Source organism: Lissotriton helveticus, chromosome 5_1 (genome assembly GCF_964261635.1).
Source record: "Lissotriton helveticus chromosome 5_1, aLisHel1.1, whole genome shotgun sequence".
Taxonomy (NCBI): Eukaryota; Metazoa; Chordata; class Amphibia; order Caudata; family Salamandridae; genus Lissotriton; species Lissotriton helveticus.
In genome coordinates, this window is record NC_136065.1 from 1992350631 (window position 1) to 1992363420 (window position 12790).

Consider the following 12790-nt stretch of genomic DNA (forward strand, 5'->3'; position numbering starts at 1 on the left):
ACCAAGTGAACATGCAAGAAACAGAAATCCTGAAGCAATTGGAACAATTGACAGAACTGCATCCGGCTACTTCATAAACTTCGATGATTCCTCTGAAGGATTCAGTGAATCAAAGACACAGCCATCATCAAAAACCTTTAAAGATAAAGCTAAAGAACTTTTGAAACAACTGAAAGAAACATATCTGATTTCCCCATGGATTGAATTTTAGGTGGGTTTTGGTGCATTTATCCTCATACTTTGGCTCATCATGGTACTAACTTTGGGACGCTTCATTGAGGGAAAATATGCTAAAATGGACACAGCAAGTCAGAAAATCAACTTGATCCTCAAACCACACACATCTTCACACGTCGAGAAAAGAGAACTTTCTTCAGCCAACTTCACAGCCAATCCTATACCGGGTGGGGTAGCATGGGACAACACTGACTATGAAATTTATGGTCCGGTCGAAATCCTGAAATATCCACACCAAATTAAGATCTCCTTGAGTGACTTTGTAAAACCAAACTCATTTGCTGATGATTGGGACTTTGAAAGCATTAATAATATGATGTCTGACTTAGTAATGTCTGCTAAATTTACCAAACATGAATATTTGCAGGGTTCTACAAATTATGATAGTATGTACTGTTATAACCACTATGGTAACCATTTTTTACATAAATCTGCACAACCTAGAAATGTTTTAAATTATAATCAATGGGAACATTGTGCAACACCTCCAAAAGGAAGCTCAAGAACCGTTTACGACAAATATTCATACTTTTCAGGTTTTAACATAAGTAATGCTGAAACATTTTATTTTAAATTGTCAAACAAGACAGGGACAAAAACCATGATAACCAACACAAAATTGATATATTCGGACTCATTTTTTGAAAAAATGAATACTTTTGGTTTTGATTATTGGGACAAAAATGTTGAATTGAAAAGTGTTTGGGGTAAAAAAGATTGGCAAGTACAGGGTATAGAAGCTTTGTTTAGAGCCTGCATGATCCCAGAACAAATGATATTTTTAAATGACACTGTTCAACAAACCACCTGTCTTGGCCTAGCCAAAATCAAAGATTTAAATAAACCGTCTATTCCAAAGCCAACAATGTTTAGCAACACTTCTACAGATGAAGAGATAGACGTAAACCATATATTAAACCAAAACAGAACACATCCTGATTGGAAACAATGGTTGATCTGGCCCACAGATACTAATAACTGTCAAGACAGATTCCTGAACAAAACACAGGGGTTCAAAATGACCAGGCCAGACCCTAGATATCCCCAAAGACATCACCCAGGGATAATAACAACCTACAGTGTGGGCAAATTATGCCTTCAATGGCTACAAACTTCCACACTGGCAGAAATTAAGCAACACCTAACTTTACTTACTGATGGTGCTGACTTGCGTGATTTCATTATGGGACCGCGCAAACAGCGTCAAAAACGTTTCATAGCAGCCTCTGTATATGCAGCATACAATGAGGCCTGGAAGGTTACTCAAATTGAAACAGCAGAGAGAATACGGGAAATTGACCGTATTAATTTGGAAAAATCACTTTCTGTAGTGGACAATGGGTTAATGACTCTGTCCTCCAGAATTTTTTCTTTGGACAGCATTGTGTCTTCAGCAATCGACATATTATCGCAAGACTTACTGTTGCTACAACACGGTCAGTCTCAATTGCGTTCTATTGTACAGCTTGGCTGGACGTTACAAAATCTACGTTCAGGCTATGTGCCTTGGCTTTTAATTAACACAACGTCACTATTCCAAATCTTTAACCTTACTGATAGACAAATCAGTATGGCGCAAAAGGGTGCTGATTATACAATCTTGAGCATTGAAAAACTCGAAAGATTACCAGTGACAATGTCAGAACGACCTGTCAGTGAATGGATAATACATGGGATAATTAATATTCCAATCTCAACCTTCAGGTTTCAATACTGCCAAAGATATATACAGGCTGGCATGTACGAGAAATTGGGAAAGGGGTACATTAAAACAACATGGAACCTGCCCTATTCACATGCATGTGTCAGTTATAAAGGACAGAAAGTGTTTTAGTGGCAACAATTGTGCGATGTCACTAAGTGGCACACTTCTGTGTAACGGAATTAGTTTGCATGGAGCCTGTGAAGGGAATTCATACAACCTTTCATGTCACCAGCAAGGCGCACCTGCAACAGAAATAGAACCATTCTTTCAAAGACTCTATAATGGGAGTTACATTCTAATTGTAGATCGCAGATGTTGTAGTCTTATGCCCGGGACTCCTTATCTCGTAACTACGACTGCGAAGGTCAAGTGCTGTGGACGCTCATTGTTCCCCAGCTCCTTTCCAGACAGGGAGGCAAGGGCATGGCCCAATTTGAAAATTACTTCTATTCGAATAGATACTTTGAGCAGAATGAAAACAGTGCTTCTTCAGACGCCTACAAGGCTCTCGTCATCAAAAGAAACATATGATCTCCAAGTCGCAAGGACGACTGCAGAGATACATTCATTGTTATCAACTAATTCCCCCATACATTTCGCGGAAATCCTTAATGAAATCTTAAATATTTCTGATACCAATGGGGTCTCAAAGGTATTTAAGACAGTATTTTCGATGGCATTAACACCATTCAAAGCCATACTGGGTATTTTTCCAGATTTCGTCCATTCGATTTTTGGCGGACTTCCCCTGATCTTGGGACTAATTGCAGGAATACTATTCTTAGTCCTTATTTTTCGTTATGGCAACCCATGTCACAGACAAAACTCTTGTGACAAGGGAAGAAACAATCCTAGCCATTGGATACCGGGACCGGATATCAAAAATCCTGGGACTCTCCCGGCTTAGAGACCTGAACATGACTTGGTTTCTATCATTTCGACCAATGTGGCAAAGATGTGTTTTACCTGTATTAAGGTGTCTGCTATGCAGAGAAGAATGCGTGTTAGACACCTGTCTGACGCTACAATCGGATGCGCCAATGGATGCAGAAACATTGTTGAGCCCGATCAAGGTTCATGCTTTGTGCTGCCCTCAAAGGCTACCAATCCTGATGACGGCATTCGTGGAAGCTTCACCACTACGATTGATGGGTAGTGAAGTTCAAGATGAAAGCAGCATCGATCAGGTACGACCTTCTGTCAGCAATGCGAATCAGAATGTCAATGGAGACAATCATGCGCACGAATGCATGATTACACCTATTTCCGAGTTAGTGGAACTTTCCCAGGAAGCTGTTGACAGCTTTTTCGAAAGCCTGAATGATATGATGTTCTCTCCAGAGCAGAAATAGAGACTTTTGAGCAAGCTCGCACACGGCGTTCCCTGAATTCGGCCTTCAACTTTAAAAATAAAGTCACATGAACAATTTTCCCTCCAGTTCACGGACAGCAAGTTTTTCAGCAGCCCCAAAATATTTTTGCATATTTTTCGGGACACTATCTTCTGCTTAAAGTAAGAAACTATTCTTAAAGAACTAAGAATACTAAATTTTAGATAGCATATAGACATTAGCTGCCCGGTGGTATGTTCATAAATATTTTATTCTGTGATGGAATGGTCTTGAACTTTTTTTCTGTATTAAGAGCCATTTCATGTGTAATTTCTCATATACCAAATAAGCAATAATGTATACAAATGCGTGATTACTTTAGCATTATTCCATAGCTTGAGTGCATACAATACATATGACTGCAATTTTCCGTATATTTGAAAATTTTAAAATGCATTTATGTATTTTGGGGTGGTAAGGTATACACTATACTCTATAGTATGTTGTACTATGTTATACTATGCATAGATTAGTAAATATGACCATAGTTAGCGTGGAGTGGGTGTGATGTATTCCTATAGGTTCTGAATCGATCCCCCTATTCCTGACCCTATTCTGGTTAGCAAACTAACAAGTTAACTAAGTAATCAGCCCATGAGGCAGAAAAACCCCATGATGCAGATACCGTTATCTGACGCAGTCACACTACGGCACAGGAACGTGTTATCTGATTAGGTCAAAACGCTTGCGATCTAATTAGACAAGCGATATTCCTCCAGCCCCTGATAGGGCATACGGAGTTCTCATAACAAATCAAACCTATGACAACCTGGGCAAAACCCTGCGGCCATTGTTTTGATTTCACCGAGAACTTCAGCAAAAGAATGTGCTAACGAGCGAGTCGTATGACATCCTTATTGACGTATCTATGTCCATCCTTACGTCAATCTCGGCACCTTAAAGGTATAAATATTACCGATCTTGCCCTATGCAAACACACGCGTGGTGACGAGACGGAGCAGCCATACTTGCCGAAGCCCAGAAGCAGAGCAGACCCCGCTGGCAGCAGCCCCGCCTTTCTGACGCGCTGAGAACGAGAAGCTGCTTTCTCCTGCCGAGAAACCAAGCACCGGCGCTTCCGGGTAGCCCTCGCAGGCAGCCTGGAATATCGAGACCAGAGAAAGAGATACCATTCCTCATTCATCCTAACTTCCAGGTACAGAACTGAATAACCCCTCACAGAGAATTCTTAAGTTATTCACTTGGCAAAAACAAACTTAACTTAAACTGTAACTTTCTATTCCCGCCCTCGTATTAGACTTAGGTCAGGTACACGGGGTAGGCGTATCTAGAAACACCAGTTGAGTACGTTTAGTCAAATGTATATGTGTATGTAATATATTTTATTCATTTTAAACATCTTATGGCTTAGAAACCATATCAATGTTTTTACAGTATTATTTTATACTGCTGCTTTTAATGTATGCACTTCACTTAACTATAAGTATTGCAATAATATCGATCCATTTCTCTTGTATGAGAAAAGAGACTGATCAATAAATAACACCTTTTTATTGAACACGCCCGTCTCTTCCTTTTCTCTACAATCTGATGAGACTAAGAATGCACGTACTGACTGAGTAAAATAAATTGCCTTTTGTTCACACGACTATCGAGATTTACTCTTGATTAGGGGAGAGCAAAGTTGTCATGTTCTATGGTTGTCAGAAACTAAATCCCTTCTTGTCTAATCAGGGAAGTTAATTCTTTCCTGAACATTCGAGAAAGTTTCTAGTGAGCTCTGAGCTAAGCTGGCAAACCCAAAACTTTAAGTCTAATATCGACAGTAGTAGACCTAGTTAACGTCTGGTCTAGGCCTTTACTATTGTAGGTATTATTCCAATGCGCAGAGCCTATTGGGATGATAGGAGCTACACTACAATATATATATATATATATATATATATATATATATATATATATATATATATATATATATATATATATATATATATATATATATATATATATATATATATCTCCAACCATATGGCTCCCTTTCCTCTCCCGATAGGCGCTGCTGGCGTGGCCGCGTTACTCCTGCGGTTGAGCCCAACCGCTATAAATCACAACAACGATTCCTCAGGTAGAGAAAGCTTGGAGTCGCAAACAAATAGTCGCAATCCACACAGGATAATGTTCTTATAAATGTATTCTTCAATCCATTGGGGTATCAAAACAAAGCAATAGACCAACGCGTTTCGACAGCCTCCGCTGTCTTGATCACGGTTAGTTTGTGAAGTGTATGTTCACAACTTATAAAGATCAATAAAGTTTCATACAAAGGTCACTCCCCCAAGGGGTGTATCCTAACCCACAAGTAGTTTCTATTTACCACGCCCACTGACTTGTAAGGATTGCATCAGTCGAAAACACCAACCAGGCAACCACCAGTAGAGAAACATCTTTTTTGTTACTGGCACAGGCACAAGAGTAAGGACAACCGCCAACGATACCATCAGAGGCAGTTGTAACAAGCGGAAAAGAAGGCGAGGAAACGGCCGGAAAAGCACTGAGAAGCGGACGAACAGTGATTTGATCATCAATACATCCTCCATTACATTGACCCGACAACAAACATCAACCTTAAATAAAGGCTTATCATTTGTTCCAACCGCCGCTACCAATGAGATGGAAACGGAGGGGGCATTTTTTAGATTCATGAGAACATTAAAATTGAGACATTATTTTGAAAATGTGGTAGAACCCACGGAGAGTAGAGACGATAATACCATCAAGAAATTTAGACCTGCCTTTTGGAGAAGAACAGCGAAGTGGAGCGCTTACATTACATCTGGCAGGTTCCAAAACAAAGACTTCGCTACCATGCCCTCCGACCTGGCCAAGAAAAAGGGTGCGAAGAAAAAGGAAGCAGCCAAAGCTCGCCAACGTCCCAAGAGAAACGAAGATGAGGGGGATGAGCTGGAGGAGAAGTGTGAGCAGAGCAATGGAACAGAAAATCTAGAGGTTGATGAGATGACCAAGGAACTGGAAGAGTTTGAGTTGAAAAAAGCTGCGGCTCGAGCGGTGACTGGTGTGCTGTCCTCCCACCCAAACAGCACTGATGTCCACATCATTAACCTGTCACTGACTTTCCATGGACAGGAGCTTCTCACAGACACAAGACTAGAACTAAACTCTGGCCGACGCTATGGACTTATTGGGCTTAATGGAGTAGGAAAATCAATGCTTCTGTCTGCCATTGGGAAGCGTGAAGTGCCTATTCCGGATCACATCGACATCTATCATCTTACACGTGAGATGCCTCCAACGGAAAAAACTGCTTTGCATTGTGTTATGGAGGTGGACCATGAGAGGAACATGCTAGAGAAAGAGGCTGAACGTCTGGCTCATGAAGATGCTGAATGTGAAAAACTTATGGAGTTGTATGAGCGCCTGGAAGAACTGGATGCTGCCAAGGCTGAAGTGCGAGCTGCAAGGATCCTACATGGGTTGGGCTTCACCCCTGCTATGCAGAGAAAGAAACTGAAGGACTTCAGTGGAGGCTGGAGGATGAGAGTGGCCCTTGCCAGGGCCCTTTTCATCCGTCCATTCATGTTGCTGTTGGATGAACCAACAAATCACCTAGATCTGGATGCATGTGTGTGGCTTGAAGAGGAACTTCGCTCGTTCAAGCGTATCCTGGTCCTCATCTCCCACTCCCAGGACTTCTTGAATGGAGTTTGCACAAACATCATTCACATGCACAACCGCAAGCTGAAATACTACACTGGAAATTACGATCAGTATGTGAAGACTCGATTGGAGTTGGAGGAGAATCAAATGAAACGTTTCAATTGGGAACAGGACCAAATCTCACACATGAAGAATTACATTGCCCGGTTTGGACATGGCAGTGCTAAGCTTGCCCGACAAGCCCAGAGCAAAGAGAAGACCCTTCAGAAGATGATGTCATCTGGCCTCACTGAACGAGTTACAAATGATAAGACTATCATTTTATTTCCCGTCTTGCGGCAAGATCCCTCCTCCTGTTATTATGGTGCAGAATGTCAGCTTTAAGTATAGCCAGGACGGGCCAATGATATACACAAACATTGAATTTGGGATAGACCTTGACACGCGGGTAGCTCTTGTTGGCCCAAATGGAGCTGGGAAGTCCACACTCCTTAAGTTGCTGACTGGAGAGATATTGCCATCAGACGGCATGATCAGGAAGAATTCCCACGTGAAGATTGGCCGATACCATCAGCACTTACAGGAACAGCTGGAACTTGATCTTTCTCCTCTGGAGTACATGATGAAATGTTACCCTGAGATCAAAGAGAAGGAGGAGATGAGAAAGATAATTGGCCGATATGGGCTCACAGGGAAACAGCAGGTCAGTCCCATCCGTAATCTCTCAGATGGACAGAAGTGCCGTGTCTGTCTTGCGTGGCTTGCCTGGCAGAATCCTCATTTGCTCTTCTTGGATGAACCGACCAATCACCTGGATATTGAGACAATTGATGCTCTTGCTGATGCAATCAATGACTTTGAGGGAGGCATGATGCTAGTTAGCCACGACTTTCGACTTATTCAACAGGTTGCACAAGAGATCTGGGTGTGTGAGAAACAGACCATCACCAAGTGGAAAGGGGATATCCTTTCTTACAAAGATCACTTGAAGTCCAAATTGGTTCGAGAAGAGCCACTTTCCAAAAAGGCATGAAGCCCCGAGAGGAAGCTGGAAACAATGCATTGATGGAGCAGGATCAGAATGCCTGTATACTGATGGGACTATCTTGGAGCAACCAGATTCATAGCTCTTCTGAAAACGGTGTATCTGGATTTCTTGTCTAAAGGACTGTTAGCATTGTTGCTGTAATCCTCTATTTCCTCTCCTGCGCTCTTACTCCTCACCAGGATAAACCTTTTTACAGGAACATCGCCTGACTTCTCTCAGAAATGAATAAGACTGCTGAATCTAGTGAACATGTTGGGAATTAGATCTCCCAAACTATTATTTTGCTTCACTTCAAAAACTGCACTTCAGAGTGTCTCTCTGACTTTTGGTTTTAATGTGTTATTTAACTATGTACATTACTGTTCAGAAGTTAAGAGAAACAATTGACCGTTGAATAAAGAAAAAAGAAAACCTCAAAAAAAAAAAAAAAAAAAGAAAGAAATTTAGACCTAAAAGCACATTCCAAGCACCAGTGTCGCATAAGATGCTCGACACATTTGAAGTAATGGTCAGGAAAGATCTTCAGGCATTGGATTACAACAGAAAACGACACAACAACTTAACTAAACAAGAACAACACACCATAAACAATTTGGCAAACGATGAATCCTTAACCATACAACCGGCGGACAAGGGCGGTGCATTGGTACTGATGGACACGTCGTTTTATAACCAAAAAGTCAATGAACATGTGGCAGATCTGAACACATACCTTAAATTATCATCAGACCCCACAGGGACATTACAGCACATGTTGAGTGATATACTTAAAACAGCCACAGACAACGAATGGATCGATGAGCAGACCTCAGCATATCTCACGCAAAAGAATCCCAGACGTCCAAATCTCTATATGATCCCAAAGATCCATAAACACCCGACAAACCCTCCGTTCAGACCGATAGTATCAGGGTGCGGGTCTATCTTTGACCCCCTTGGTCGTTACATTGATCATTACCTACAACAGTTTGTTCAAGGCTGGGCATCATACATACGGGACACAACCGATTTTCTGAATAAACTGAAATGGATTGAGGAAGGGTTTCAACAACATTGGATAATGTGCACCATAGACGTGGTAGCACTATACACCTCTATACCTCACCACGCAGGACTGGAATCCATTGAATGGGCACTGCTCAAAATGGACAATGTACCAATGAACCAAAAAATTTTTGGGATACAGTTATTAAAATTTTGTCTTCACAACAGCTATTTCACATGGAAGAATGAGTACTTTGCACAACTGAACGGGACATCTATGGGCTTTGCAGGGGCTCCTGCGTATGCAAATACCTTCATGGCACAGTATGAGGCGAATCATTTGATGTCATTGAGAGAATGGTCACACGTCAAAATGTATAGTCGATTCATCGACGATGTGTTCTTGATTTGGGACGACACACAAGAAACTCTTGAACAATTAATAATGACTTTGAATCAAGTGGACACCAGGATACAATTTACTCACAAGATCAGTAAAACAGTCATAGATTACTTAGACGTCAGAATCACTAAAACACAACACGGGTTTGCAACAGCACTATATACGAAACCCACTGACCGCAACAGCGCGCTTGACTACAAGAGTTTTCATCCTAAGAGTCTCATAAAGAACTTACCAGTATCCCAATTCATTAGGATTAAACGCATATGTTCGGATCCTAAAGAGTGTCAAACCACACTAGAGAAACAGATTCACAAATATAAGGAGAGAGGATATCCAGCGGAAGTATTAGAGCAACAACTAAACAGAGTACAATTGATGAACAGATTGGATTTACTGAAACCAAGCGTGAAGAAAACACATGACAAAATGGTATTTGTTACTAAGTACACAACTTTATCGACAAAAATCAGAGACATAATCAACAACAGATGGGAACTTTTATCAGTGGAACCAGACTTCCACGGCATTTTCAAAGAACTCCCAGTACACGCTTATACAAGAGGACCAAATTTAAGAACAAGGCTCAAACATAAACAACCTCCTGAGAACCCAGCGACATACAAGGGCACAACAAGATGTTTGAATTGCACTAACTGTAACAACGTGATCATAGGGAGTACGTGTCGACATCCAACCACAGGGAAACTCATTCAATTAAAACATACCAGTGACTGCAACACCAATAATGTAGTATATGCAATCAAATGCCCTTGCGGGAAAATGTACATAGGTAAAACGGAACGAAAGGTGAAAATACGGATGACGGAACATAAAAGTAGAATCCGCAATCAGAACTTAACATCTCCATTAGTCCTTCATTGGAGAGAAGAGAAACATTCCATTTCGCAACTGAGATTCTTCATCATAGAAAAAGTACCAGTAAAACAAGGGATTGATAATCACCAGAGACTAATGCAAAGAGAACTTTTTTGGATCAGATACTTCAAAACACTAACCCCAACGGGGCTCAATGACAAATACGACCTATCTTGTTATCTATAAATAACTTCTGAGTGCCTATATTGCAATAATCACCTCCATTGAAATAAACACCAGAATAACACCATTAGTCCAAACACAATACACTGCAGGATGAGAACATTTCTTGGGGTCATAGTAGTATTGTATTATTTTTATGATATAATGTTATATATGTGAACTAGTATTTGTGAATTGGATGTAGCATCATTGTTGCTAAAGTGTTTATAATGGAGCATAACATTTATGTCAATGATTGTTTAATGTTTGAATTATTAGGGAGGCCACCGATGGTCCCTTAGGGACATTTACACAAATATTCATCTAACTCGAACATAAACACATCTAACCTGCGCACATGTTCCATGAACGATATTAGGATTTGCAGAGCGTCACATTCTCGCACAGCGGGAGGTTTGAGTATAGAATACCCGAACTGGAGAGCACCGCTTTTGGTTTGTGCGTATTTATTCATGCAGGTAGCGCCCCACGTTTATTTGTGCATTTGGGTCTTTTTTCATTATCTGTCCTGTCAATTATGGTATCAAGTAAAAGAACTTTTTGCAGATCACTTTTCTCGAGATCATGTCAGAGTGCGATGTGACATACTTCACGCAGGACTACGTTACCAGAACGAAATTCTTTTTAGATCACGTTAGGTATGAGGTTTACGCAAATGGAGTACACAGTACTAAGCCGATCGCCGTGGGATTAATATTATGGGCTAACAGCATATGATGCACCGCACAGTTAGCTACAGGAGCAATACTAATATGGCGGCCACAGTAGTAATCATTTCGGCCCGAGGCTGGGGAGCCAGTCCTTTGTTTATGTTTATCACTCCACCTCTCGGCGGAGTTTGCGGAGTTTCAATGGCGACCGCAGACTACGGGGGAAACAGAACGATAACAACGTGAGCAGGTCATCAATCACGGAGAGAATCTTTGGCATATCAGGTACGCACCAGGTAGTGATAGGATATTACTGACAGTCTTAAATCAGTTCCGGAATGAGTATAGTAAGAATATCTTTTTTCTCACCATACAGATCACTATTAAGGGTGAAGACAAGGTAAGGTCTTTGAGACCAACAGTTAGAGTAACCTTATTCTCGAGTGGCTCATTTTTATTTTTTGGGGTCCTGATAGATTTACATTCTTTCATTGCAGAGAGTACCGAACACGCTTGACCGGTACGTTTAATTAGATTCCCTATCAAATTAGGTGATAGCTGATAATAAGCACCTAATCTACATAGATATTTATCATTATTTTCAGCGTTCCAAGTTTGAATATTAGAGTGAGGCGCATATATGAGTATATCCACCACTACTGATATAAGGTAGGAACAAGACACATTTTCTAGTTACATACCCCCACGAACTATCACAGAAAAGAATTTCACACATTTCTATATGTTTTTATTTCAGAGCCTCCCCTGATGAAGGCACTGTAGAGGTGCCGAAATGCATTGGGCTCACGGGCTCACTTGTAAATTTATGTATATGCAGTGGACAAATTTAAGCAATGCCAAAGTATTGTAAATGTTGAAATTGTAAAAAGCAGTAATGTCAATGTGATTGAGAAAATGAATCATATGCTTGTGTTATGAAGATTGCAAATAACATATGAGTACATTTATTGACACGAAAGAAGTAATAATCAATATTACAAACAGAAATTAAAAAATAATTATACCACAATAGTAAAAGTCTTATGAGTAATTAAGGTGCGGAGCACCACGTGAACAGTGCACGATTGGGTGGGTCCAACAACCCATCAAAACCTACTCAGATATTACAGGACTGACTACCCTGATCAATCGTAGCACCGTTGGAAAAAATTGAAAAAATTGAAAGATTTGATAAAATACGGAGTGCTCCTCGCGCTCTTCATTTTTTTGTAAGGATTATGGGCACTGTAGTCTTTCCTGAGTTTTGTGTTCCGTTTTGAAACAAAGCTATAATTGTACAAGGTGGTATGTATTTACTACGCAAGTCCTTTATTTCTATTAAATAAAGGATATCTGTTTGTCCCATGTTGGGTGTTCGATGTTTTCGTATTTATGCGATGTATATGTGTTACCGCACTCCAGTGGGCAAAAGTATAATTATGCAATCCGATGGAAACCCCAGTTAACCCTCTAATGGGTTTGAATAAATTGCGAGTGTGTATGTCGTGTTGCAGTGGATGAGGGTTAGTAGATGTTGGAAGTTATCCCCAGAGATATGGGTGAGTTGTTATTGCAAGGTGAGGGGGTTGTGGGTGGTGGGGATTATTAAAAAAAGGATAACGTGAAGCTGTGTATGTAAACCAGATTGTCTATAGGAACTTAGTAATGGTTAGT

General features: G+C 40.6%; 1 protein-coding gene and 1 pseudogene across 3 annotated transcripts in view; one reads left to right on the plus strand and one right to left on the minus strand.

Annotated features, from left to right (window-relative positions):
- The window catches only part of LOC144753936 (E3 ubiquitin-protein ligase TRIM39-like), an 872539-nt gene that overhangs the window by 422205 nt on the left and 437544 nt on the right, over positions 1–12790 (minus strand). The window lies entirely within an intron of this gene.
- On the plus strand, positions 6095–8428 carry LOC144756144 (ATP-binding cassette sub-family F member 2 pseudogene; annotated as a pseudogene).